Source organism: Hyaena hyaena, unplaced genomic scaffold (genome assembly GCF_003009895.1).
Source record: "Hyaena hyaena isolate Hyena2069 unplaced genomic scaffold, ASM300989v1 scaffold_386, whole genome shotgun sequence".
NCBI classification, from domain to species: Eukaryota; Metazoa; Chordata; class Mammalia; order Carnivora; family Hyaenidae; genus Hyaena; species Hyaena hyaena.
Window position 1 is genome coordinate 1,430,928 of NW_024081020.1, and position 26,095 is coordinate 1,457,022.

Sequence of the window (26,095 nt, forward strand, 5' to 3'; positions counted from 1 at the left end):
TTATGCAGATGGGTCCAGAATTCCTAGTTTAAGGTTTAAAGATTGGTTGATGTATTTCTCATGCTTATGTATTTATATTTCTTCAGCAGCGGAAAACATTTGTGAAATCTTCATATTCCTGTAAACTGAGAAACTTGAGAGAATCTCTAAAAAGGTAGAAAAATTCTTGCTGAAGTCAGTAATTGTATTTCAGCTGTTAAATTTCTGCACAGAGAATTTAAAATTTGTGTACTATATCAAAGTCAGTTTACCTAGTTGTGGGTATATTCTTTGAGAGGTGGAATGTAGAAAAGATGCCCTGAAGCCAGTAGACATTCTGGATTCCCAATGACGGACTATCTCTGAAGACAGAAGAACCTTTACAGTAACCTGTTTCCAAAAGGGGTTCCCCCAGGAGAAAGCTGTGTAACAGTATCCTACCTTCATAAGTGTATATACCCAGAGAAAATGTGTGAAGATAAAGAAAATAAATTTTTTCCATTTTTTCCCCAGTATTAATATTTTGAGTCTCTTTTTCAGTACGTACACCCTTAGATCATTTTGTGAGAATCAGGTCCTGTGTGTCACACATTTTGTGCCTTGTGGTAGAGGGAGGTGTGGCCTCATAGTTGAGGGCGTTGCTGAATTACTATGTTTCCGTGGTTCTCCCTAGAGCCTCCCTGCTCTCCGTATGGGTTCTCTTCTGAGCGGATGAGGGGCGCTGTGCTGATCCTAAAGTCTCACCAACAGGGAACCATCGGCATTTGACTGCTTTTTGCAGAAGTCAGAACCCTAGTCTCAGGGAGTGAAGGTGATGACGGCCTTCATTCAGACCTCTTGATTTTTTTTTTTTTATGTTTATTTTTAAGAAAGAGAGAGAGAGAGAGAGCACAAGCAGAGGAGGGGCAGAGAGAGAGGGAGACACAGAATCCAAAGCAGGCTCCAGGCGCCGAGCTGTCAGCACAGAGCCTGATGCCAGCCTTGAACTCAAGAACTGTGAGATCATGACCTGAGCCGAAGTCAGATGCTTAACCCGACTGAGCCACCCAGGCGCCCCTAAACCTCTTGATTTGATTTCTTGGCTTCACCCAAAGTTGCCCAGATGGACTAACATTGTGAAGAGGGTACTGGTCCAGCTAAATAGCAGTTGCCTTTATAAACTGAGTCCTTCACCAGGGTCTTCCCTGAGGACTCCTGACCAGTTCTGGGAGGTCAGAATCCCCCCCAGCCCCCACCCCACCCACCCAGGCCTGTCCATCCAGAGCCTCCCTTTCCACCTTGCCCCCGAGAGTTGCCATGGTCTCTGGACACAGCCACCACCCTTAGTGGGGCTGCGTGACTCCCTTTCCCTTCAGTGGGAGATTGGCCCCCTCGGTATTAGCCATGAACATATGGGGCCATGTGGACTTCACTTCAGAGGACAGTCACCCACATGACTGGCACCTGCTTACATTTGCCCCTGTCATGAGGAGCTTTCCAAGAGCCATTCTGCCCCCGTCCCAGAATTTTAGTGTCCTTGAAGGAGAGGAGTGTGTGTGTGTGTCTTCGTTGGAAAAAGCCAATGTGTTTGTGGTAGAATAGAGAAAATGCAAATATTTCCCATTGCCTCACACTGTTGATATTTTGGTATGTTATCATTTCTCTCTTTTTTGGACCACAATTTTATGCATTAAAAAAAATAGGAACATACTTAAATAATTTTTAGTTCTTAAAAACACCCCTTTAAAATACAAAAAACAGCCCTTTTTATTCAAAAGGGAATGCCTCAGGGCACCTGGGTGACTCAGTCAGTTGAGGATCCAACTTCTGCTCATGATAGGATGGTTCATGAGTTCGAGCTCTGTGTCATGCTCTGTGCTGACAGCTCAGAGGCCGGAGCCTGCTTCCAATCCTGTGTCTCCTCTTTCTGTCCCTCCCCCGCGCACACTCTGTCTCTTTCTTTCTCTCAAAAATAAATAGACATTAAACAAAAAAGGAATGCCTGTTCAGTTACAGGAAAATTGTATTCATAGGCAAAGCCAAAGATGAAAAATACATAGGAATAAGAGAAGAATGCTCACTCTTGCCACTTTTATTGAACATAGTATGAAGTCTGAGCCAGAACAATTAGGCAAGAAAAAGGAAGAAAATGTATCCAGATTGGAAAGGAAGAAGTAAAACTCACTCTTTGCACATGACACGATGTTATATATAGAAAACTCTATAGACTCCAGCAAAAAAATGATTAGAACTAATACATGAATTTGGTAACATTGCAGGATGCAAAATCAGTACAAAAAACTTGTGTTTCTGGACACTAATACTAAACTATCAGAGAAATAAAATGATCCCATTTGCAGTTGCATCAGAAAAGAATGATGGGGTGCCTGGGTGGCTCAGTTGGTTGAGCATATAACTCTTGAATTCAGTTCTGGTCACAATCCCAGGACTGTAGGATCAAGCCCCACATAGGGCTCAGCGCTGAGTATGGAGCCTGCTTCATACTCCCCTTCCCACTCATGCTCTCTCTCAAAAAAAAAAAGAATGAAATACTGGGGAATGTCTAACCAAGAAGGTGGAAGACCTATGCACTGAAAACTACAAGATGTTGATGAAAGAATTGAAGAAGGCACAAATAAATGGAAAAATATTCCATGCTTATAGATTGGAAGAATCAATATTGTTAAAATGTCTATACTACCCAAAGCAACCTGCAGATTCAGTGCATTTCCTCTCAAGATTCTAATGACATTTTTCAAAAAAATTGAACAAATAATCCTAAAATTTATGTGGAATTAACCAAAAAAACTCTGACTAGCCAAAGCAGTCTTAAGAAAGAACAAAGCTGGAGGCAGTATGCTCCTTGATTTCAAACTATACTACAAGCCATAGTGACTAAAACAGTGTGATAGGAGAATGAAAAAAAAAAAAAAAAGATACACGAATCAATGGAACAGAAGAGTAAGCCCAGAGATAAACCCACGCGTATATGGTTGGTTAAGTTACCACAAAGGAGCCTAGAATATACTACTATGGGGAAAGGACAGTCTTTTCAGTAAATGATGCTGGGAAAACTGGACCACTACCTCACGCTGTACACAAACCTCAAGACGAGTTAAAGACTTGAACATTAGACCAGAAACTGTAAAACTAGAAGAAAACACAGGGAATAAGGTCCCTGACATCAGTCTTGATGATGAGTTTTTAAATCTGACACCAAAAGCAAAACAAAATGAGTAAGTGAGACTGTGTCACACTGAAAAGCTTCTGCATAGCAACGGACCCACCATCAGCAAAATGAAAAGGGAGACTACTGAACAGGAGAAATATTTGCAAGTTATGTATCTGATAAGGGACTAATAGCCAAAATATATAAAGAACTCCTACAATTCAGTAGCAAAAAAAATCCACAAAACCAAAAAAAACCCCTCAAACAATCTGTGATTTAAAAATGGACAGAGGATCTGAATAGACATTTTTTTCCAAAGAAGACCTACGAATGGCCAACAGGTATATGAAAAGATGCTCAGCCTCATTAATGGTCAGGGTAATGCAGGTCAAAACCACAAGGAGATATCACCTCACAGTCGATAAAGTGGCTAATCTCAGAGAGACAAGAAATCCTAAGTGTTGGCGAGGATGTGGAGGAATGAGAACCCCCGTGCACCGTCGGTGGAGATGTACATCGGCACAGCCCGCATGGAACACGGTGTAGAGGCCCCAGACAGTGAGAACCACCATACGATCTGGCAGTTCCTGTACAGGGATGTCTTTTTCAGCCATAAAAAAGAACAAAATCTTGGCATTTGCCACAACGTGGATAAACCTTGAGGGCATTACGCTATGAGAAGTAAATCAGAGAAAGGCAAATACCATTATCATTTCTCTTATATGTGGAATCTGAAGGGAAAAAAAAAGCTTAGAGCACCTAGGTGGCTCAGTGGGTTAAGCAACTGACTCTTGATTTCAGTTCAGGTCCTGAGCCTGCAGTTTGTAGCAAGCTTGAGCTGCACATCAGGCTCTGTGCCTAATGGGATTCTCTCTCTCTCTCTCTCTAAATAAACATATAAAAAAGCTTATACAAAGAACAGATTGGTGGGGACGCCTGGGTGGCTTAGTCGGTTAAGTGTCCAACTTTCGCTTAGGTCATGATCTCGCGGTTCGTGGGTTCGAGCCCCGCGTCGGGCTCTGTGCTGACTGCCAGCTCAGAGCCTGGAGCCTGTTTCAGTCTGTGACTCCCTCTCTCTCTGAACCTCCCCTGCTCACGCTGTCTGTCTCTCTCTCTCCTAGAAATAAATAAAAATATTAAAAAAAAAACAAACAGATTGGTGGAAGTATAGGACGTTATTGACTGACATTTTTATCTAGTAATTTGTGATCATCCCCTGTAAAAAAATTTAAAAAAGATGAAAAATAAGAATAAGATCCTGTCTACTCAGATCACTACTGTACATGCTTATCTAAGACATTTTGGGAGCATACATATTTTTTTTAAAATAAAAGTTGATTTAAATAATACCATTTTATAATTTGTTTTTTAAAATAGTAACTTTATTGAGATATAATTAAGATATAATATTCACCTTTTTAAAGTACAACCCAGTCATTTTTAGTGTCTTGCAATGATCACTGTTTTCTAATTTTAGGACATTTTCAGCGTCCCAGAAAGAAACTCTGTGCCTGTTAGCTGTCACTTGCCATTCTTCCCCGCTCCCAATCCTTGGCAGTCATTAATCGATTTTCTGTTTCTGTTGATTTGCCATTTCTGGAAATTCATACAAGTGCTTCGTACAGTGTGTGGTGTTTTGCAGCTGACTTCATTCACACAGCATAATGTTTTTTAAGGTTCATTCATGTTGTAGCATGTATCAGTGATTACTTTTTATAGGGAAATAATTTTCCATTGTATGGATAAACCACTGTTTTTATCTGTTATATAGATAGCCGGTCATATGGTAACTCTGTGTTTAATATTTTGAGGTACAGCCGGACTGTCAAAGCGGCTGAGACATATTACATTCCCATCAGCAATATATGGGAGTTCCAGTTTCTTCACATCTTCACCAACCCTGGGTATTGTTCATCGTTTTTTGTTTTTTTTCTTTTAGCCATCCTAGCAGTTTCTCGTTGTGGTTTTGATTTGCATTTCCGTAATGACTAATGGTGTTAAGCATCCTTTCATCTGCTTAATGACCATTTACGTATCTTCCTTGGAAAAATGTCTATTCATATCCTTTGGCCATTTTAAAAACCGGGTTGTCTTTTTGTTACTGTGTTGTAAGAGTTCTTTACATATTTGGGATACAATTTCTTTATCAGTATATGACTGTAAATATTTTCTCACATTGTTTGCGTTATCTTTTCACTTTCCTGATGTCACCTTTGATGCAGAAAATTTTTAACTTTGGTGGCACCCACATTGTCTGTTTTTTCTTTTGTTGCTTTTGCTTTTGGGGTCATATCTAAGAAGCCACTGTTTCACTGAAGGTCATGAAGATATATACCTACCTTCGTCTAAGATTCCTATAGTTTTAGCTTGTACCTTTAGCCTCTGATTCATTTTGAGTTAATCTTTGTGTATGGTTTGGGGTTGTGGTCTAGTTTCATTCTTTTGTGTGTGGATATCCAGTTGTCCGCTAGCTAGAAAGACTACTCTTTCCTCATTGAATAGTCGTGGTATCCTTGTCAAAAATTAATTAACCACAAATGTAAGGGTTTACTTTTGGACTCTAAATTTGATTCTGTTGATCTGTAGGTCTGTCACTATGCCAGTACTGTCTTGATTACTTACGTTGGAAGGAAGTTTTGAAATTGGGTGTTGTGAGTCCTCCAAATTTGTTCTTTTTCAAGATTGTTTTGTCTATTCTGGGTCCCTTGCATTCCCTGTACATTTAAGGATCAGTTTGTCAGTTTCTGCAAAATATAATTTTATTTTATTATACCATGAGCATTTTCCTTTTCTTAGCCTATAATTGTGCTGTTCAGTATGGTAGCCATGATACATGTGGCCAGTCCAGATTGGTGTGAGCTGTAAATATGAACTGACACCTGGTTCTGAGGAGTTATTATGGAAAAAAAACACAAAATTTCTCATTAATAATTTTTAATGAATTAATAGTTATTTAATGAATAATTTCATATTGAGCTAAATAATATACAACACATAAGTTTACCTATTTCTTTTACCTTTTTAATATGACTACTGGAAGCTTTAAAATTACATGATTCTTGAGGAGCCTGGGCGACTCAGTCGGTTCAGAGTCCAACTTCGGCTTAGGTCATGCTCTCATAGTTTGTGAGTTCATGCCCTGCATCAGGCCCTGTGCTGACAGCTCAGAGTCTGGAGCCTGCTTTAGATTTGGTATGTGTGTGTCTCTCTCTCTGCGCCGGCCCCCTCCCCCCCCACTCTGTCTCGCTCTCAAAAATACATGACTTTTTAAAAATTAAAAAGAATAATAAAATTATGTGATTCTTTTTTTTTTTTTTTTTTTTAAAGAAAGCACAAGTCGAGGAGGGATAGAGGGTGAGGGAGGGAGAGAATCTTTTTTTTTTTTATTTTATTTTATTTTTTTTTATTTCTAGGAGACGGAGAGAGAGAGAGACAGCGTGAGCAGGGGAGGGTCAGAGAGAGAGGGAGTCACAGACTGAAACAGGCTCCAGACTCTGAGCTGGCAGTCAGCACAGAGCCCGACGCGGGGCTCGAACCCACGAACCGCGAGATCATGACCTAAGCAAAAGTCGGACGCTTAACCAACTAAGCCACCCAGGCGCCCCAAAATTATGTGATTCTTATATTTGTCTTAAACATAAGTATTATTTATTAAAAATTATTTTAAATGTCTACTTTTGAGAGAGTGAGTGGGGGAGGGGCGGAGAGTCACGGAGACAGAATCTGAAGCAGGCTTCAGGTTCTGAGCTGTCAGTACAGAAGCCCAACATGGGGCTCAAACCCACAAACTGCGAGGTCATGACCTGACCTGAAGTTGGACACTTAACCCACCTGAATCACTCAGGTGCCCCAACAGAAGTATTTTTTAGTAGCACGGCATAAAGTTTCTTGATTCACTTCGTGGTTGGACACTGAGATTGTTTCCAGATTCCTGTATTGTATGCAGTGCGGCAATGCTGCCAGAACTGAGTTCCTGAGGAGTGGGAAATTTGTCTGCTACTTCTAAGTCTAGGGCAAACATACAAACTTGCTCGTTATAGAGCTGAGGAATTGAATGAATCTTTCCTTATTAAAAATAATAATGTTTCAAAATGAGACTGTAAACAGACTCAACAAATAACTGGTTGAACCTCCCTCCCACTGTGTTAGGTTCTGTTCTAAGAGCTGGGAGCACAGCTGTGAAAGAAGCCAGATACTAGCCCTGGTGAAGCCTGTATTGTAATAGCGTGGAGGGATGGGCCATAACCAAGAACCACATCAGTTACTGCTGAAGAGTGGTGTTGGGAAGGACGAGGGGACAGGCGTGTGGGCTGCAGTGTGGTGGGACACTCTCCTGGTAGAGAGAGTGGGACACTCTCCTGGTGTCAGGAAGGCCTGTCTGAGCACATGGCATTTGAGTCGGGACTGAAAGAAGCAAGGAAGGGAGCCATGTGCAGATGTGGGAGAGCAATGTTTTTAGGTAGAGGGTCAGGAAGTACAGAGACCTTGATGTGGGAATACGTGTCTGTGTTTGGGGAGCAGCAAGGAGGCCAGTGTAGCTAGAGCTTGGTGAGAAGTACTTGGAGTTGGGATGGGATACATTTTGAAAATGGAACTGACTTGGGACGTCTGGGTGGCTCAGTCAGTTAAGCGTCCGACTTCGGCTCAGGTCATGATCTCACAGTTCCTGGGTTCTAGCCCCGCGTCGGACTCAGTGCTGATAGCCAGCTCAGAGCCTGGAGCTGCTTCAGATTTTGTGTCTCCCTCTCTCTTTGCCCCTCCCCTGCTCACACTGTCTCTCTCTCTCTCTCAGAAATAAATAAAACATTAAAAAAAAAAAAACCCACAGAACTGACAGTTGTTGCTGATGGATTGGCTGTGGGCCGTGTAAGGAAGGGGCAGCCTTCATGACCTGAGCACCGGTGTGGTACCATTAACTGAGCCAGGGGTTGCTAGACTGGATTAGAGAGCAAGGGGCCCCCGGACTTCTGTGTCAGGCCTGTTAAGTTTGAAATGTCTCTTGGGTGCTCTAGTGGAGATGTTGAGTTGGTTTGGAAATCACAGAGGAGGTGGGGCTGGGAATACATCGTCGGAGTTAAAAAAAAAAACCTACCTGAACATCAAGCAAGGTGAGTGAGAATTGAAACATGGAGGTCTTTGGAGACTTTGGCGAGAGAGGCGTCCGTAGGCTGTGCTGGAGTGGTGGTGTAAAGTTTGCATGAGATTTCAATATGAAACATAAGACTTCACATAAATTGAGTTACTTCAAAGTGCTTACCCTTGGGGTTCTCTCTCCTGTGCAGTTGGGGGTATTTTGGTGGAAAAGTTTGAGAAGCCACTTAATTATTGTATTCTATTGTTATGTTGTTAAATCTCACCCAAGTGAGTATTTAACCTTAAAGAGTTTGAGATTCACTTACCCATTTTGTTATCCTTAATAGAGCTTTTGCAGCTGCTCCAAATATCCCTCCATTTGTGCATCTTAATTGTTACTTGGCAAGCACCTCCCTCTGCACCACGGAGGGCCTGGCGCTGCGGGCTGTCTGTAGGGGCCGCCCTCGTTCCCACCCCTTCCCACTTGGTTTGGAGGAGAGGGTGCGGGAGAAGGCAGGGCCCTGAAGTGCGGCGCCCTCCGGGAGTGTTTCAGGCTACCTTGTCCTCTTTTCTCAGGACACTTAACACACACGCTGCACATCTTCTGACCTGACAGGGCGCTCTGAGGGAGCCGAGCGTAGTGCTGTTAGCCAGCCTTTTAGGATACTTAACGGTCAGTAGTGATTAAATGTTATTTGGCTTCTTTCCTGTTTGTCGCATTTGCCTGCTTTCTTTCTACACACCTTTCATATGATAACCCCGCACCCCCATTTAGGTTCTTCAGCCTTGTTAGTAGAGAATGCTGTGAACGGTTTGGACCCCCCCCCCCCCCCCCCCCCGCCATGACCTCATGGGATGGGAGTGTGGGAGAAATCAGGTCTGCCCCTCTTACTTACGTTGGCCACATGAGACGGCTGCGGCCTGGGCCGCCTGGGCCGAACCAGTGCTTCATTTGATGACTCGGCCACCTGCCCCTGGGTGCTAAGTTCTCCCACGAGCCCGGGGGCTGACCTGCCTGGAACCTTGAGAACAGAGGCATCCGTGCTTCTGGCTGCAGCACTCTCTGCTCCTGAAGGCTGGCTTCCTCGGGTCACTGGGCCAGGAGGCCTTCCCCAGCACGCTCTGCATGGCCACCTGCTGTGCCTTTGCCCCTGCACCACAGGGTGTTTGCTCACTGATTACTTCTGGTCTTCCGCTCCAGTCCGCTGGTCTTGTTTTCAGCCTAGGACGCCCAGCATCCGGTGAAGGGTACGGCACACCTGTGCTCAGGAAGTCTGTAGAATGAACACACGTATAAATCTAGACTGTTACTCCGGATTGCTGTGCTCTCCTCGCCGTGAGAGGGGCTCGCGTGTCAGCCCCTTGCCATTCAGCAGTCCTGCACAACCGTTAGTTCCAGAGCTGTTTTGCAGTTTGGAATTTTTCAGATCTTAGAGTGCAGCCTGTGAATATACCATATGTGTGGAAGTCCTAAATAGCATTTTGTAATCAAACAGAGTTTTGCAGCAAAGTACATGAGTCTGTGCTGAGTGGGACAGAGACTGTGGAGAGCCTCGCCGTCGCATCAGGGCGTGCTGCCTGGTGAGTTAGGATCCTGTGTTCAGAGTTTCAGAATCACAGATAAAGGATGGTGGACTTGTTTTAGTTAATGTCTGTCTATAAGGCATTATGCCGTGTGCTGTAAATGAAAAGGAAGAAAACGGCCCTGGCATCCTGGGTCGGGTGGGTGGCCGCCGTAATGTGGGATGTCGAGCACATACAGAGAAGGCAGTGCTGGGGGACCGTTTCTGTCACCCTTGTTTGCTTTCGAGCAGCGTGCTATCTGCTGCGCACTTGGGGCCTGCCGAAGGACGGACGCCGCTCTGTCGGGGGGACAGTGTGGGAAGTGGCGGTGCCGGGTCTTCCTGGATCCGGTTCCCTCAGATCTGGCCACAGGGATTCAAGGCGTAGAGAGTGATGTGCACACCCTCCGTACCTCTGTCTCCTTCACTCGGGTGGGGGGGGGAATGGACCCCAGAGGGGAGGCTGCACCAGGGGCAGGTTTGAGGTCCTCAGCCTTGGGACTCACTTATCTGCAGTCCTCTTGGCTGGATCAGGAGTTCTCAACATTAGATGGGTTAACATATGTCTCCTGACTTTAAAAATAGCATAATTTCATTTCAATATTGATAAGATGCATTTTTGATGTAGATAGAAATCTTCAATTAAAAAAAATCTACTGGGGCGCTTGGGTGGCCCAGTCGGTTGAGCATCTGACTTCGGCTCAGGTCACGATCTCACAGTTTGTGAGTTCGAGCCCCATGTCGGGCTCTGTGCTGACAGCTCGGAGCCTGGAGCCTGCTTCGGATTCTGTATCTCCCTCTTTTTCTGCCCCTCCCTGGCTTGCGCTCTGTCTCTCTCTCTCAAAAATAAATAAACATTAAAAAAATGAGCCAATACTCAAATACGTCTGAAAAGCATTATTTCAAGCATGGAAAAGGATAGAGGGTGAAGTAGTTTGTTCCTGGAGCAGATGCCACCTAGGGTTACTTCTAGAGTTTTCTGTGGTCTTTGATAAATTACGTAGAATGTATTAACTCTGATTTGAAGATGTGAATTAAAAATTGTTCTTTCAACTTAGAATTATTTTTGTCCAAGGTACTTGACTTAAGGTTTAATGAGCCATGACACTGAACTAGAGACATGCTTTCAGTCTTTTAGCACTTATAAGAGAGATTATGGTTTTCAAAAGGACTTATGAGAATGGTCTTTTGTAATATATTTTAAGATAGTTAAGAACAGAATTTGTATTGTGAGAAATTCCTCCAAGACACATTCTGGAGTTTTATGAGTGAGTAACGATGACAGGACAAGATGGTGTCACCCATAGAGTTGTGGTTTTTCTTTGCAAATTGTTTATTTAACAGGATTTTAAAGAGACTCCTTCTTTTGTTTTATAATTACCCTTTCTTGGAGACCAACTAAGTAATGTAAAAAATACTTGGTGGAGGGATGCCTGGGTGGCTCACCTGGTTGAGCATCTGACTTTTTTTTTTTTTTTTGAGAGAGAGAGAGAGAGAGACAGCATGAGCAGGGGAGGGGCAAAGAGAGAGGGAGATACAGAATCTGAAGCAGGCTCCAGGCTCTGAGCTGTCAGCACAGAGCCCGATATGGAGCTTGAACCCACGAACTGTGAGATCATGACCTGAGCCAAAGTCTGAAGCTTAACTGACTGAGCCACCCAGGCACCCGGAGAATCTCACTCTTGATTTTAGCTCAGGTCATGATCCCAGGATTGTGGGATTGAGCCCCCACATGGGGCTTCATGCTCAGCAGGGAGTCTGCTTGGGATTCGCTCTCTCCCTCTGACCCTCCCACCTACTGGCTCGCAGACATGCTCTCTCTCTCAAAAACGAAAAACCAAAAAAAAAAAAAAAATGGTGGCATTATCTTTGTTACAGATGTATTATGTTTATGGAATTGGAAATGTTTGATTTCTTAGCATGAGTGTGTGTGGATAGATTATGTAGTTCCAAGTGTTTGCATCTATAGTGCATGTATAAACATGCTGATTTCCAAGTGTGGCCTTTAGAGTATTATAGAAGAGTAAGTTTTGTTTTTAAAGGTCATAATTGAAAAGTTTTATGTGTCTTAATCGCTTAAATATTTTCTTTCATTGGGATTTATTAAGAAAAACAGAATGTAACATGTGGGAAAATGTTAAATGGATGCAAACACTATAAGATTTTCCACAGAAGTTTTTTGTTCACAGTGAGGCACCTGGGAAGGCTCCATTAACACTTTAGATGGTATCAGAACTTTGGAAAAACCATTTCACCGTAGGGGTGTTTATACAAACCGAAGCTGACTCGGGCCACATCTTGACATTTGCGTAGCTCTCCAGGTAGCAAGAGATGCAGTGTCAAAACCAATTTAAAATTACCTATGTTGTCAACATGCAGATTCTCTTTATTCAGTATTTAAACCACAAATTTATCAATCTGGGTAATTTGAAATACAGTAGCATAAAAAGAATTAGGTACACCAAACCGAAAATGTGTGTATATCTAAAGTAGTTTCTTTTCTTGATTTTGGTTAACAGAAGTATCTTCACATCTGTAATTTCTGGTAACTTAATGAGAACACACTGAACTTTGGGGGCACAATAAATTTTCCCATTATGTAAAATATTTTACACACTGGTTGACTCATTGTAAATTGTGAATAGACATGATTCTCTTCCTGCGGAAAATAGAAACACATTATAATGACAACTTCAGCCAGTTGCAGGATTGTGCCTAGGTTACTGCATTGCTTCCTCTTGGTTGGATGGCTGACAGTTGAGATAGACAGATCATAATGGGAACAAGTTGGGAGCTCTTTCGTTAGGTTTTGAGGATGTGGTCTTTCTGTAAATCAGTTGTGTGTTTTATACATGTGCTTATTTTTGTTTTGGAGAGTTTTATGCTCAGTTAATGAATGCGTTTTCTTTGTATTGACTTCAAGTCTTGTAAATATTTCTTGTTTTAAAGACCCAAGTTCTGTTATTTATTTCGTGGTAGAAAGTACTAACCAGATGAGTACTTTTTGGTGGTGATGGTGGGGCTGATAGTTTCCCTGGTGATTCTCCTTCCTCATGTTTAAAAGGGCCACATAGTCGTACATGTGTAATTTATATTCTACATTAATGTTAAAATCAATTTTTTTTCTTGAAAATTTGTTGAACTCTGAGGGGCGCTTGGGTGGCTTAGTTGGTTAAGCGTCCGACTTTTGCTTGGGTCATGAACTCACGGTTTGTGGGTTTGAGCCCCGCGTCGGGCTCTGTGCCGACAGCTCAGAGCCTGGAGCCTGTTTCAGAGTCTGTGATTCCCTCTCTCTCTGACCCTCCCCTGCTCACGCTCGCTCTCTCTCTCTCTCTCTCTCCTAGAAATTAAAACAAAAAAAAAGAAAGAAAGAAAATTTGTTGAACTCTGAGATTTGGGGGAGAAAAATTACCCAAAGTACTTATGAGTTGTTTTGAACAATAAGAAGTTTATTTAAAATTATTTAGAAGGGCCACCCCCAAAACAATGCATTTTTAGGGGCATAACGAAGACTCTTGTAATAACAGTGTCCTGTTGTTTGTTTAATTGAGATGGTGAGCTGTGTCTCATTAAGGGACGTTAACTCTCTGGTGTTTGGCCTTTGGCATGACTTTGTCAGCTTTTTGAAAATGTACCTGCGTGAGCAAATCGCATACTATATAATTTACCTGTTGTAAGCATGATATTCAGTGCTCTTTGGTATATTCACAGAGTTGAGCAATCATTGTCTGTTGTGGATGTTTCGTGTGAATGGAATCGTACACGCGGTACAATTTGGGGTCTGGCTTCTTTTACTCAGCATCATGTTTTCAGGATTCACCCATGTTGTAGCCTGGATCACTAAGTTGTTCCTTTTTGTTGCCAAATAAAATTTCATTGTGCAGCTGTAGCACTTTTTATGGATTCGTTATCCCACTGATAGACATTTGGGCTGCTTCCCCAATGTAACTGTCCTGAAAAATGCTGTGAGGAACATTTGAGAACTAGTTTCTGTGTTTTCATTTCTCTTGGGAGTAGACCCAAGAGTTTGCATCAGCTTGTGGTGCTTCTTTGACCTGCTGTTCACGTTTTTATGTTTGTAAAGAGACTTTACTACTTGTAACTGGGCTTCTTAAGACCTCTGTTTGTGACCTGATGACTCCTATTTCAGGCCTGAAGCCCCTGGACCTGTGTTGCCTGGAGAAACACCCAGAAGTATAGTATTTTTCTTGTCTAAGATGAGATTACATCTGAGGGTCATTACAGGGTCTTACCAGAGGAGTATCCTTTTAGATTTGGGGCAGATAATTTAAGTCTGTTCTTTATTCAAGCCAACTAAATCTATCTGTATTTTATATTTTTCTTGTGTTCTTCTCTCTGCTTCTTCTTGGGGGCACCCTTTGTCCTTTGACCCCAGCAGCACAGGGAGTGACAGTGAATGATTTCTGTATTTTCCCTTCGGGCTGTACACCCACCTACCTACCTACCTTCCTTCCTTCCTTCTTTCCTTCCTTCCTTCCTTCCTTCCTTCCTTCCTTCCTTCCTTCCTTCCTTCCTTCCTTCATCTCATTTCATCTCATTTCATTTCATTTCATTTCATGAGAAATTTGGTAACTGGGTTGCCTGTTGTTGAAGTAATAAACACGTTAAGGTAGTGGTAATACTCTTGAGCATTTTTTAAAGTGTGCAAATGAGACTTAGAGGAGCGTTTCCATAATTTGTATCAAATTCATGTAAATGTACATTAACAGCGCTAGCCAGTTGCCTGAGTTAGATTATGGATTTCGTTACTGCTCTTTAAAAAAGGAGCAAGTTCTGCCATGGTCATTCCTGTTAACGGTGAGAACCCTTTAGGTTTCTTGTCATATATTTAAAGTGAATTAAGCTTGGAGAATTATTGAGTGCTTTGAAGACACTGGCTCTATTTTGGAACAACTGTGCCTTATGTTTTGCGAAGCTTGCACTTTGGGGAACCTTTCACGTGCATTGTATCAACTAGAAATTCAGTCCACCCCATAAGGTTTGTAGGATAGGACTTCTCCCTTTCCAGTAGACAAGGAATCTCAAATTCAGAAAGAGCATAGCAGTTGGTGGGAGAAGTGAGAATCAGAGGAGATAGGGTGCTCCTGTCACTCTGTCCCACACGGTGAGCTGAAAGGCCGCAGCATGTGGGGAGGCCAGGCCCTGCCCTGGCCAGGGGGTTATGCCAAGTCCAAAGCAACCAGACAGCTAACAGCCAAGCAGCGTTGCTTGAACACCTGGTGGTGCACTTGTAAGGATTTCTCCTGTTTGTGCCTTGCCGCCTCCTCAGCCATCAAGTAGAGGTCATAGGAGGCCACTCTCCAGGCGAGTGGGGATCCAGTCTGTTAGTCACTGGACCTAGCTCCTGTGCGCCGGCCGCTGCGGTGCTGCCCTTGGTTTGCAGATGGCCGGCCTGCAAGGTGGTTTGAATGGCCCTGTAGCATGCTCTTGTCCAAAATCATCCCCCTCCTCCGACCTCAGCCCTTGGCCCTAGAGGCCCCCGCGGGCCTTGCTGTACCAGTGTACACCACCACACAGGAGGTGCTGATTGCTGGGGGGCAAGGGTCTCAGCTCCCCCCACCACCAGCGTTGGCCCCAGCTCCCAGGCACTGGCTCTTCCAGGAGGCACAGGAGACTCGGTGCGAGGCCCCTGCTACTTTCTCCCGACCCTCCTGGCACAGCGTGCTCAGGCCAGAGCACAGGGTTCCTGCTTCCCAGGCAGCGGGGACGAGCCCTGGGGCAGCACGGCCGCTGTCTGGGGCTGGCGGGCTGTGCCTGCCGCTGAGGGCCAGCCTTGATCCTGTTTGAAAGGCACAGTTCTACGAAACGTCTTCTGTGGGAAGTGCCCACCTGAATCTGCCCAGAGGCGCTTGATAAACGTTCCTGCGAGGCCGTTAAATCACGAGTGAGTCTCTACAAAGCACAGCGATGGCAGGAAGAAATGTCCTCGTGTGGCCTCCTGCCTTCAGCTCTGATTATCCATCTGTCCTCGTGCTGTGCAGTTATCCAGCGGGTTAGGGATTCGCACTTGAGGTTTGGTTTGGTCGAAAATATTAATTGATTCATATCACACCTTTTTTGGGAGAGATCAGGGTAGGAAGGGTGCAGTGTTGCCCTAAGTCTGACCCCTCCCACTCCCGTGAGTGAAGCCACAGGGGCCACCACCTTTCCTAGGCGCTGTTGCTGAACTTTCGTGGGGCGCCTAGAGAAGCAGCGTGTCAGGTGGTCAGGTGTGGGCCTGGGTGCTGGGGTTTGAGTCCTAGCTCTCCCCGCGGGGCCCCAGGCTCCTCAGCCTCCAGACGGACAGGATGCTGGTGGTGGTGTCACAGAGGGCCTGGTAACTCCTGTGTGTGGAGTGGTGGTAGCTGCATAGGCGACCACCCCCGGGGAGCTTCAGTGGGGTCCTTCCATTTAGTGTGGTGACTGCGAGGATGACAGGAGCCTAGAGGAAGGATCCTTGCTGCCAGGGGCAGGGAGGCAGTCAGCAAAGACTACCTGGGAGAGAAGATTCTGGAGCCTAAGGTGTGAAGGGGAGTTAGGTAGAAGGAAGGAAGGCAAAGCAGGTGATTCTCATTAGAGGGAACAGCATGTCTGCAGGGATACAACAGGTCGTTTCTGTCACTGGAATGAGGAGTGGCCAGTAGGTTCCTTACTGTGTGTGTTCATTCATCCAGTCCTTTACCAGGCGCTGGTCAGTGTCGGGTGGGGCACTCAGCTCGGGGGAACGGGGCCTCTTCGACAGCACCCCCAGCAGGAGGCTCCCCAGAGTCTCCAGAAGGAAAACAGTGGTTGTCGGCCCAGGGGCGCCCTGGTGCCAGAGCAGAGCACAGAGCTGCCCTGCGAGGCTCAGATTCTCTCGCTTCTGCTGGGGCACCACATGCCTTGGGCTTCCGTCAGTCGTGGTGGTGGCCATGCCCATCCAGGGCTGCTGTGAGGGTTAGGGGGGCTCCAGGAAACAGCCTTGCTGGGGACGCACCAGCGCCCGTCGAGGAGCACGTGTGCCATTTTGAGGATGCTTTCCCCTCATCCCTCCCTTTCCCCGGCCAGTGCACAGCCCTTCGGTCCTGTCCAGTATTCCTTCCTCATAAAATTTGTCCCTCTCTTCTGCCTCCCCGGTGTGCCGGCCCCTCTGTCATACAGGCCCTCATGCTTGGAGTGACTCGTTCTCCAGCCATCTCGCCCCCTCAAGTGCCTGTAACGTTCCCCGTGCCCTTTCACACACAGCGTGGGGCTGGTTGATGCTCACTAAATGCATTGAATGAATGAATGAAAATTAAAGGTCACTTAGTAATCATGCTACTATTTTAAGTCTCTTTTTCTGAATTTGGTTGTATGGTTAATGGTTTAGTGTTTCAAGTGCTCTGATCACGTAATGGTTTTTACTGTACTGTGAAGGTAGCTGGGTGTTCAAGGTGATTGCTGCCCACAGAGGAACCAGAAGTGCTTCCTGTAGTTGCATTTTCTGGAATGAAAGTCATGGTTCATTCCCAGTAGCTCTTTGGTCAGGGTTGTGAAGCTGCCGTTTGGCGGCACATGTGCAGGATTCGCACAGGGAGCCCTTCAGCGCTAAAGATGGTGTGTCATTGTGCACATCTCATTAATTTCAGTATCCACCCAGCACAGTACATTGTCAAGCCATCCTCCAGTAAAAACCACAAACCAGTCAGCCTTTAGGAAGTAGGTTGAAAATCTAGAAATGCCACCCCCCCAGGTGTTTGCAACATTTTTTTTTTTAAAGATCCTTATGAAATCTGATTCAAAAGGCAGCTTCCTGTGCCAGGGGAGTCTCTCTCCGGCGCTCTTGCTTCTGAGGTTTGTAGCTTTCAGAAAGACTGCAATGCAGCGGTTACCAAAGTCTCTGTTAATATGGAAACAACTGGTGGCAAGGGCTCTTGCTCCCTCTCATAGCCGCCAACTGTGGCCCGCAGTCTGAAGGAGGAGATAACAGAGACAGTACCCCCCCCTCAGACCTAGCTGTTTAGGGATAAGAGTGGAAGTGATTTTTGTGAATGTGTGGCTTAGCACAGGCATGTCCTGCAGTAGCTCTCTTAAGTTCCTGATGCAGTGGGCTTCCTGGAATGTGAGGGTCGAGATGCCTTTGCAGTTTGTGCACGGTAATTTTGTTTTCTTCTTTGTGTTCAGATGGTGGATTATGAGAAGGTAAGGACTTCAAAAATCATGCATAATATGTATTTTAAATGTTTATGACTATCCCTAGAGAAGGTGAAGAATTATGATTGAGTGGATCTCTTCCGAACCAGAGAAATAAAACTTTGATTTCTTATTAAAGGACAGATTGAACGTTCGAACAGTTTTCTTATCTAGTGTTGACAGATGCCATCTAAATAAATTACTAAAGATGTTCTTTGAAGAGATCTGCTTGTTCTTTGACTTACTAAGCATGGTTGAGTTCCAGAGATGTAGATGCAGATGGAAAGGATTTGCTTCTATAACTTAAGCAGTGACAGTATCATTAATCTGGCATGGAACATTTTGTTTCACAAAATCTCAACCATATGGCAGTGGATGAGGAAATCTAATTTCCTTGGTTCTTATTTGTCTTCAGATGAGAGTTTTCGGATGTGCGGAGCTCTGTGCTTATCCTGGGGTGAGTTGGATACTACCTCCAGCTGCTTCCCTTTGTTTATCTAAGAGGGAGGCTGAACTCAGGTTTATTTATTTGTCTATGAATTGGTGGCCCCCAAACTTATGAAAATGTATTATGGGTGGTAATTTATAAGTGCAGCGCCAAGAAATATAATGTCAGGGTTACCATGGCAACTGCATGCATTCTGAAAAGCTTATGAATGGGGACTGAGCCTTCTGGTGTTTTAAGTGAGATGTTCCAGCTGAGAGCCTGCATTTGTGATTAGTGTAAATAAATTCAGCTGTCCTTGCGGATCACATCCCTTTTCCTTGTTTTCCGGAGTTGTCTATTCAGCTCAGTTCTTCCTCTGGTAACATCTGCCATGGCCTCTCGGTTCTTGGCCACAGACTATGGTTAAGAGATGGTTTGCAACCTCAGGCCGGGGAGCAAGCCGATGTGTGTAGTGTCCCGACACCTCAGTCAGTGGGTGGCGCGGAGCCGGCTGGTATGCCGGAGCCTCCCGAGGGCAGGAAATCCTCGACACCCCAAGTGTAGCTGCAGCCCTGTGAGCTGTGTGACTCTGGCAGAGCTCTCCGTCCCTTTGAAGAGCTTCTTTCCAGTAGCACACCCCAGGGATCTAAGAGAGCCTGACTCCAGAGAGGCAGCCCCGCCTAATTTGTATTTCTGGGATCTCACAATGGCTGGTTTTGCAGAGGGTGGCCCGAGCTAGAAAGACCGGCGTTCAACATGCCAAGCCTGCGACACTGATACAAGAAGGCCTATTACCTTCATTACTGAAGGATTGTTTGCTGTTTATTCAAAATATATGCAGCATAGTGCTTTGAAAATTAGCTCTCGTTGTAAATTTCAACCGTATTGATACCTTGACTGCATGGGACTGAAGTATCTGTTTGCTAATATTTTGAAAAAGGTACCCGGACAGCCTACCTAGGAGGTCGGAGGCATTAGCTCCTTAGAGAGGGCCCAGTGTTGTGTAGATTCCATTCTCTTTATTGATGATTATTCAGGTCACACAGCTTACATTTTGAACCTGAAGGTAAAGTTAGCTTTTCAGACTTACGTCAGCGGGCATTTTGTGGTAGCTCACATACAGGCCTGAGCTGAGAATCCTCATCTCACTCAGTCCCTTTATTTTACAGATGAGGAAACTGCCACTTGGTTAAGGTCCAGAGCAGGTCAGAATGAGATCTAGGATTAGAAACCCAGCTCCTGGCTCTCTGTTTTCCTGAGGATTGCTTTCCTGACAGGAGTTTTGCTCTCAGTAACTGTTTTTTGCTTTTCTTTTTATTAAAAAAAAAAGAAGAAGAAGAAGAAGAAGGCCTATCATAATAACAGGAATAGGACTATCTAATTTACGAAAGTTCCTACTTTCCCTTTCATCTTTATCCCACCATTTATTGAACTGGTACTCAGTGTGCTGGTGACCTGAGGGGCACGTCCTCTGCCCCTCGGGCCGCGCGCTGTGATGAGAGGTGCTGCACTGTGTGCCCGAGCGCCCGGCCTGCGTGTCTGCAACAGCACTCCTGCCCGTCTCTAGTGGTTTCCAGAGAGCCTAGGGGCCCAGTGGTCAGTGGGGTGAAACTGAATCATCACCTATCAAGTCAAGGTCACAATACTGTGTTTACTAAGCCAAAACGACACAGCAATATTTGGTGCAGCTTACAAGTTATACCTTACTTGTTATAATAGAGGTTCAGCTTATAACCTGCTTGTGCCCAGGTTACCAGGTAGCTAGGGCCTCCTCCCAGGACTCCGCGCCTGTGCCCCTGTCCGCCGATACTGAGCTCTGTGAGGGCAGGAAGCACATTTCTCACTGTCGGATCTCAGTGTCAGTACAGAATAGAAACACACAAGTGTCTCTGGAGCCCCCGAAAAGCGGTAGGGCTCTTGCAGATTTGGGCACGGTGGGCAAAGATGGCTGAGAAGGAGTAAGGCGAGGTGCGGGCCCAGCAGCACCTGGCTCCTGTGGCTCAGGAGGCCCACGGGAAGATCCGTGAGCACGAGACAGAAAACACAGTGTTTTTAAGTTTATCTCTGGTGACGTATAAAGGGCCCAGGACAAGTGTGTTATGACCCATAGGTGAGAGAGAATGAATTCACTTCTCTTTTGAGAGAGCTGCATCAAGACAGTCTTAGATGTAACCTTTCAGGTGCAGAAGCATTTCTGCTTTGCAATCATGGGAGATACTGATTTTCCTCGATATGAGGAATCCCGTATCCTAGATGCCCTGCCTACGCATCTGACTTAGTCAGGTCTCTAGAGAAAGTGCCCTAGCACACAGCGTGGCATTGCGTTCCCTAGGCAGTTCCAAGGCGCTGGAACCCAGAGGGACGGCCAGCACACTCTGATTGCTCGCCACCATTTCAGGCCAGATACAGGATGATACGCTCATTTATGGTAAGTGAATCAGACACTGGTATTAGAAACCTGCAGTAAACTAAAAATGATTTCAATGGTATAATTTAATTAAAGTCGTTCTTTGGCTTAGAAGAATAAAAATTATTTTAATTTAAAGAGCCTAGTACCTTGACTTGTCAAGATATGACATTCAACTAAAAACGACAAATTTATGGAGCACCTGGGTGGCTCAGTCAGGTAAGCATCCGACTTTGGCCCAGGTCATGATCTGGTGGTTCGTGGGTTCAAGCCCCGCATTGGGCTTCGTGCTGAACTGTGCAGAGGCTGCTGAGATTCTCTCCCTCTCTCTCTCTCTCTCTGTCTCTCCTCACTCAGGCTTTCTCTCTCTCAATAGTAAATAAACTTAGGGGCACCTGGGTAGCTCAGTCTGTTAAGCATCTGACTTCATCTCAGGTCACAATCTCATGGTTCATGGTTTGGACCCTGTGTCAGGCTTTGTGCTGACATCTCAGAGCCCGGAGCCTGCTACAGATTCTGTGTCTCCCTCTCTCTCTCTGCCCCTCCCCCATTTGTGTGCACCCTCTCTCCAGTAAATAAATAAATAAATAAATAAACTTAAAAGATTTAAAAATGACACATTTTCACACTTAAATAAGCCCTGCCTATGTTACAAAATGGCATTTCACAGATTCATTAATTAGGATTATTTTGCAGGGGTGTCTCGTCAGACCCTCAGACTGGAACGAGCACCCCTTTCCTATGCTTCCTTGGCGGCTTGTGCTCAGCCATCAAACTCTATGTAAGAAGGGAGCTTGTATTTTCTTTTCTTTTTTTTTTTAAATGTTTTATTTATTTCTAGGAGAGAGAGAGAGAGAGAGAGACAGCATGAGCAGGGGAGGGTCAGAGAGAGAGGGAGTCACAGACTGAAACAGGCTCCAGGCTCTGAGCTGGCAGTCAGCACAGAGCCTGACGCGGGGCTCGAACCCACGAACCATGAGATCATGACCTAAGCGAAAGTTGGATGCTTAGCCGACTAAGCCACCCAGGCGCCCCGGGAGCTTGTATTTTCTGAGTCACTCCCTATTGCATTGAAACTGTCTCTGATACAGCAGTAGAGTCGAAACAACCTGCAAAGAGAGGGTCAGGGTGCAGCTGGCGAGGAAACGTCTTTTCCGTGTTCTGGATGACTGAGGATGTAAAGCGTGAGATGCTGAAGCCTCCAGACATAATCTTGTTCAGTACGTCCTCATCCCTGTCCTAGGGCATGGAGGAGCATCCCAGCCCTGAGGAGGGGGTGCAGAGGGGGGCTCCTGGCCAGCTCTGCCTCCTTCCTCCCACCCCAGCCTGGGGTCGTGTTGCTCATAGTGTCAGGGTTTTGTCCGCTTAGAGCCTTAACTCAAAGCCACAGTTCCTAGCACAGTTTCCCTTTTTATTCTGCCTGGGATTTACTCTGTCTGCTGAAAATGTCCCGCAGGGCCAGGTGGTTGTGTCGTTTATCATTATTACAACTTGCAACTACATATCTTAAAAAACGAATTCATTTCCTACACTCAGATTTTGCTCCTCTAAAAATTCTGTTTGTAACATTTAGAAGAAGGCTTCTATTATAAGTTGTTCAGAAACAGCCCTGTACCCCCTTTAATAAAGCTATTTTTGAAATGTAACTTAATGCCTGCAAGTAAATTGCTTCGAGGTTTAGTTCATTGCTTGGAAAAGAAGTGTGAGAAGAAAAGTATTTTTTTTTACATATTTTCTGAGCTGTGGCTAGCAACCCATTCATTCAGTTAATATTTGCCATTCACTAATATAATCAATAGAACATATGATTATATTTATCGTATATATACTTATACCTTTGTATTTGATACATATTTGTGTGTGCATGCGCGCACTAATTAACACCAGAAGTACAGCAAAAAGATTGGTACCCTCGAATTACAAGATGATTTTTTTCCTCTATAACCTATAAAACAAGGATATTAAATTGATATTCAGTACTGAGCCACTTCTTAAACACTTGATTTTTCTTATTGTATTTATTTGTTTATATTTTTAAAATCTGAGAAGTACAGAAATAGTTAATTTCTACTGATCCTTCAGATCGTGGCTTAAATGTCTCCCCAAGGAAGCCTTCCCTGTACCCACTGAAATGGGTGTCACTGGTGTGTTCACCATGAGCCTCCTTGGTACTTTTCCTGTCACACAGATGCACGTTACACACATGTTTACATGTGCTGTGTCTTCTTCCCCAGAGACGGTCTTCAGGGTCCCTGTCTTTCCTGTCCTCTCCTGCCTGTGCCGTGCTGGCCATCCTCGGTGGCTGTGATGCTCTGTGTCCTTCACAGGACTGTCTTGGAAGTTTTCAAGTGTTTACTGATTCCACCAAGAAATCTTTTTTCCATTACTAACTTACTGTCTTTTCACGTTATTGAACACTTGTGTTTTCCCACTCCACCAAGGAGCCGGAAACCACCAAGAATAGTGACTCTGTATGTCCTGAATGGCCCTTTCCTCTCTTGCTCTCCACGCTTGCTTGTAAGTGAACAAATACATTGTGAGGGTAGCAGCTTTTAATGCCTCCTTTAAATTCAAGTACATAAGAGATTTTTGAGGAGGATGAGGTAATTTTGAGAAACTAGTAAAACTGGCCCCAGTGCTTTTGATATTTTAATACATAGAAGCTCTTTCACTTTCCTCATGACAGTACCAGGTTGGGGAAGGGGGCTGTCATTTGGAGCTATTTATTGGTTACTTGTGAGAGTGGAAACAGGCACCTGGCATCAGACAGGCTATGGTCCCAGCTGCCGGCCGTGGCGGCATGGCGCTGCAGGGCCACAGCACGGCCAGGTGGGCGTTTCCGGCTAGTGAGTCAGCCCTGGAGTTAGTTCTTCAGCAGCGCTGATCCAACTTACAGGTGAACATTTATTTTCATATTATTTCAGTAGAAAATTTTATTGACGTGGACTTATTTTTACGTTAAAAGTGTAGACAGTAGAATATATTCTGTTCCAAATATTGATTAACTTGGGGGGAACCTAAGAGATTTGATGTTGCATAACAAATCTCTCTCTCTTTCTTTTTTTTTTTTTTATTTATTTATTTCTAGGAGACAGAGAGAGAGAGAGAGACAGCGTGAGCAGGGGAGGGTCAGAGAGAGAGGGAGATACAGACTCTGAAATAGGCTCCAGGCTCTGAGCTGGCAGTCAGCACAGAGCCCGACGCGGGGACTCGAGCCCACGAACCGCGAGATCATGACCTAAGCGAAAGTCGGACGCTTAACCGACTAAGCCACCCAGGCGCCCCAACAAATCTCTCTTTCAAATGAATCATAACTATATTAAGCAAAAGTGACCATTCCAGAATAGGGTTTATTTGAAAGACTGACCAGATGAAAATTTCAGGGTGACCTGGAAAGATGTCACACTTCTGTGTGGTCATTTGGATGTCATGTAGGAAACTTGGTACCAGTGGGTCCAGCAATTTTAGCAAGGGTGGGGGTCACATCTGATTAGGAAGTTGATTTGTTCTGGAGGGTTTATGTAGCATGAGAATATTAGAGTGCTAGGATCTAGCAATGTTATATTAGATAGCTTAAATTTTCAGCATGAGTGTCTTATCTGTAAAAATACATGTGACATTTCATATTTGAGGACAAGAGTAACCTTGTACTGGTGATGAATATTTGGTCATGAGCTCAGGTGGTAGCTGTCGTGGTGTCAGAAGTGCACCAGCCTGCCAGCGAGCTGCAGCTCCAGCGCCTGGCTTGGCTTCGCCCCAGGGTGAGTATTTTAACTGTTACCCAGTAGCATGGGATAGTCATGTCGCTGTCAGCCAGCCCTTCCCCTTCTTGTGCAAATCCATTTGGATAATGCTTTTCTTTCTTACTTTTTTTTCAATGTTTATTTATTTATTTTGAGAGAGAAAGTGAGAGAGAGCAAGCAAGGGAGGGGCAGAGGGAGAGAGGATGAGTCCCCAGCAGGCTGTACCACAGAGCCCAGTGTGGGGCTTGATCTTATGAACTGAGAGATCATGACCTGAGGGGAAAATCAAGAGTCAGATGCTTAACCAGCTGAGCTACCCAGGTGCCCTTGGATAATGCTTTTCAAAAGGAACCCAAATAATTCTAGTCACTTCTCATATTAAAGTACCTAGAAACCAAGCAAATAATTAGTTAAATGATGTGAGAAATTTATTTTAGCCTAGCCAAGATCTCCGTATCTTCTTGAAATCAGATATGGCCTTGGTTCAGCTAAAGATGCTGTCTTTGGTGCATCTGGTCGTGAATGTCCTATGTTAGTCCTAAGGGAATAAATAACCTCTGGAGATGTCAGTGCTGAAATTCAAAATAGTGAAAAAAGATGCTTGGTTTTAAAAAGGGACAAATGTATTAGTTAGGTATTATTGACATTTTGGGAATTTTCAGGCATGTGTTTTACTTCTTGCTTAGAAATTAGATGATCACCCAGGATTTGAATGTACAGGTGTCTGAGTCATGGAGAGTGCTAGTCAAGTCGCCACGGAGGGCCCACTGGTCTTTGAGACTAGTTTCAGTCCCACTGGCTTTGACTTTGGGCAAGTTGCTAAATGTCATTATCTTAGTTCCTCAACAGCCCAAAAAAGGAGAGATTTGGAGCCCTGGATAACCTTTTGAAGATAATTTGAGAGGTGCAAATGGCAAATCCAGTTTTACAGCATATATCTTTGAGTCTCACGACATCATGAGTCTGTGGGCGTGCCTTTGTTGAGGTAGACACCATCTGGTGATAGATACAGATGTTAGGAAGAGGCAGACCTCTTTGTCACTTGCTAGTGTGTAATGTTGGGAAATTGCTGAGTCTTTATGTTTCAGTTTCCTCATATCTATAATGGAGGGGGAAATAGAGAAGAATATTTATAGACTTGTGAGGGATAAATGCGTAATTACAGGGATACTTGAATAATTACTAATATGTATTGAATGTTTACTGTGTCATAGATCCTTTTTTTTAAAATTTTTAATGTTTTATTTATTTCTGAGAGAGAGAGAGAGACAGCATGAACAGGGGAGGGTCAGAGAGAGAGGGAGACACAGAATCTGAAACAGGCTCCAGGCTCTGAGCTGGCTGTCAGCATAGAGCCTGACGTGGGGCTCAAACCCATGAACTTGAGATCATGACCCAAGCCAAAGTCGGACGCTTAACCGACTGAGCCACCCAGGCGCCCCTCGTAGATCCTTTCTAAGTGCTGAGGATACAGACCCAAAGAAAACACGTTTCTTGGTAGATACTTTCTAAGTGCTGAAGATAGAAACCCCCCAAAAAACACATACCCAAAGAAAACATTTCTATCTTCAGAAAACCTTACAGTCAGGTGGGAGAGAGAGAAGG

At 44.6% G+C, this 26,095-nt stretch overlaps 1 protein-coding gene across 7 annotated transcripts in view; it reads left to right on the forward strand.

The window, feature by feature from the left end:
• Positions 1 to 26,095, forward strand: part of TRAF3 (TNF receptor associated factor 3) — a 110,531-nt gene that overhangs the window by 26,185 nt on the left and 58,251 nt on the right. The window contains exon 1 of one of the 7 annotated variants that reach the window (XM_039251176.1): positions 20,751 to 20,768. The exons of the other annotated variants lie outside the window; for them this stretch is intronic. The gene's annotated coding sequence lies outside the window, so the exon portion shown is untranslated. Of the gene's footprint in view, positions 1 to 20,750; positions 20,769 to 26,095 lie in introns of those variants that run through there. 7 annotated transcript variants of the gene reach the window in all.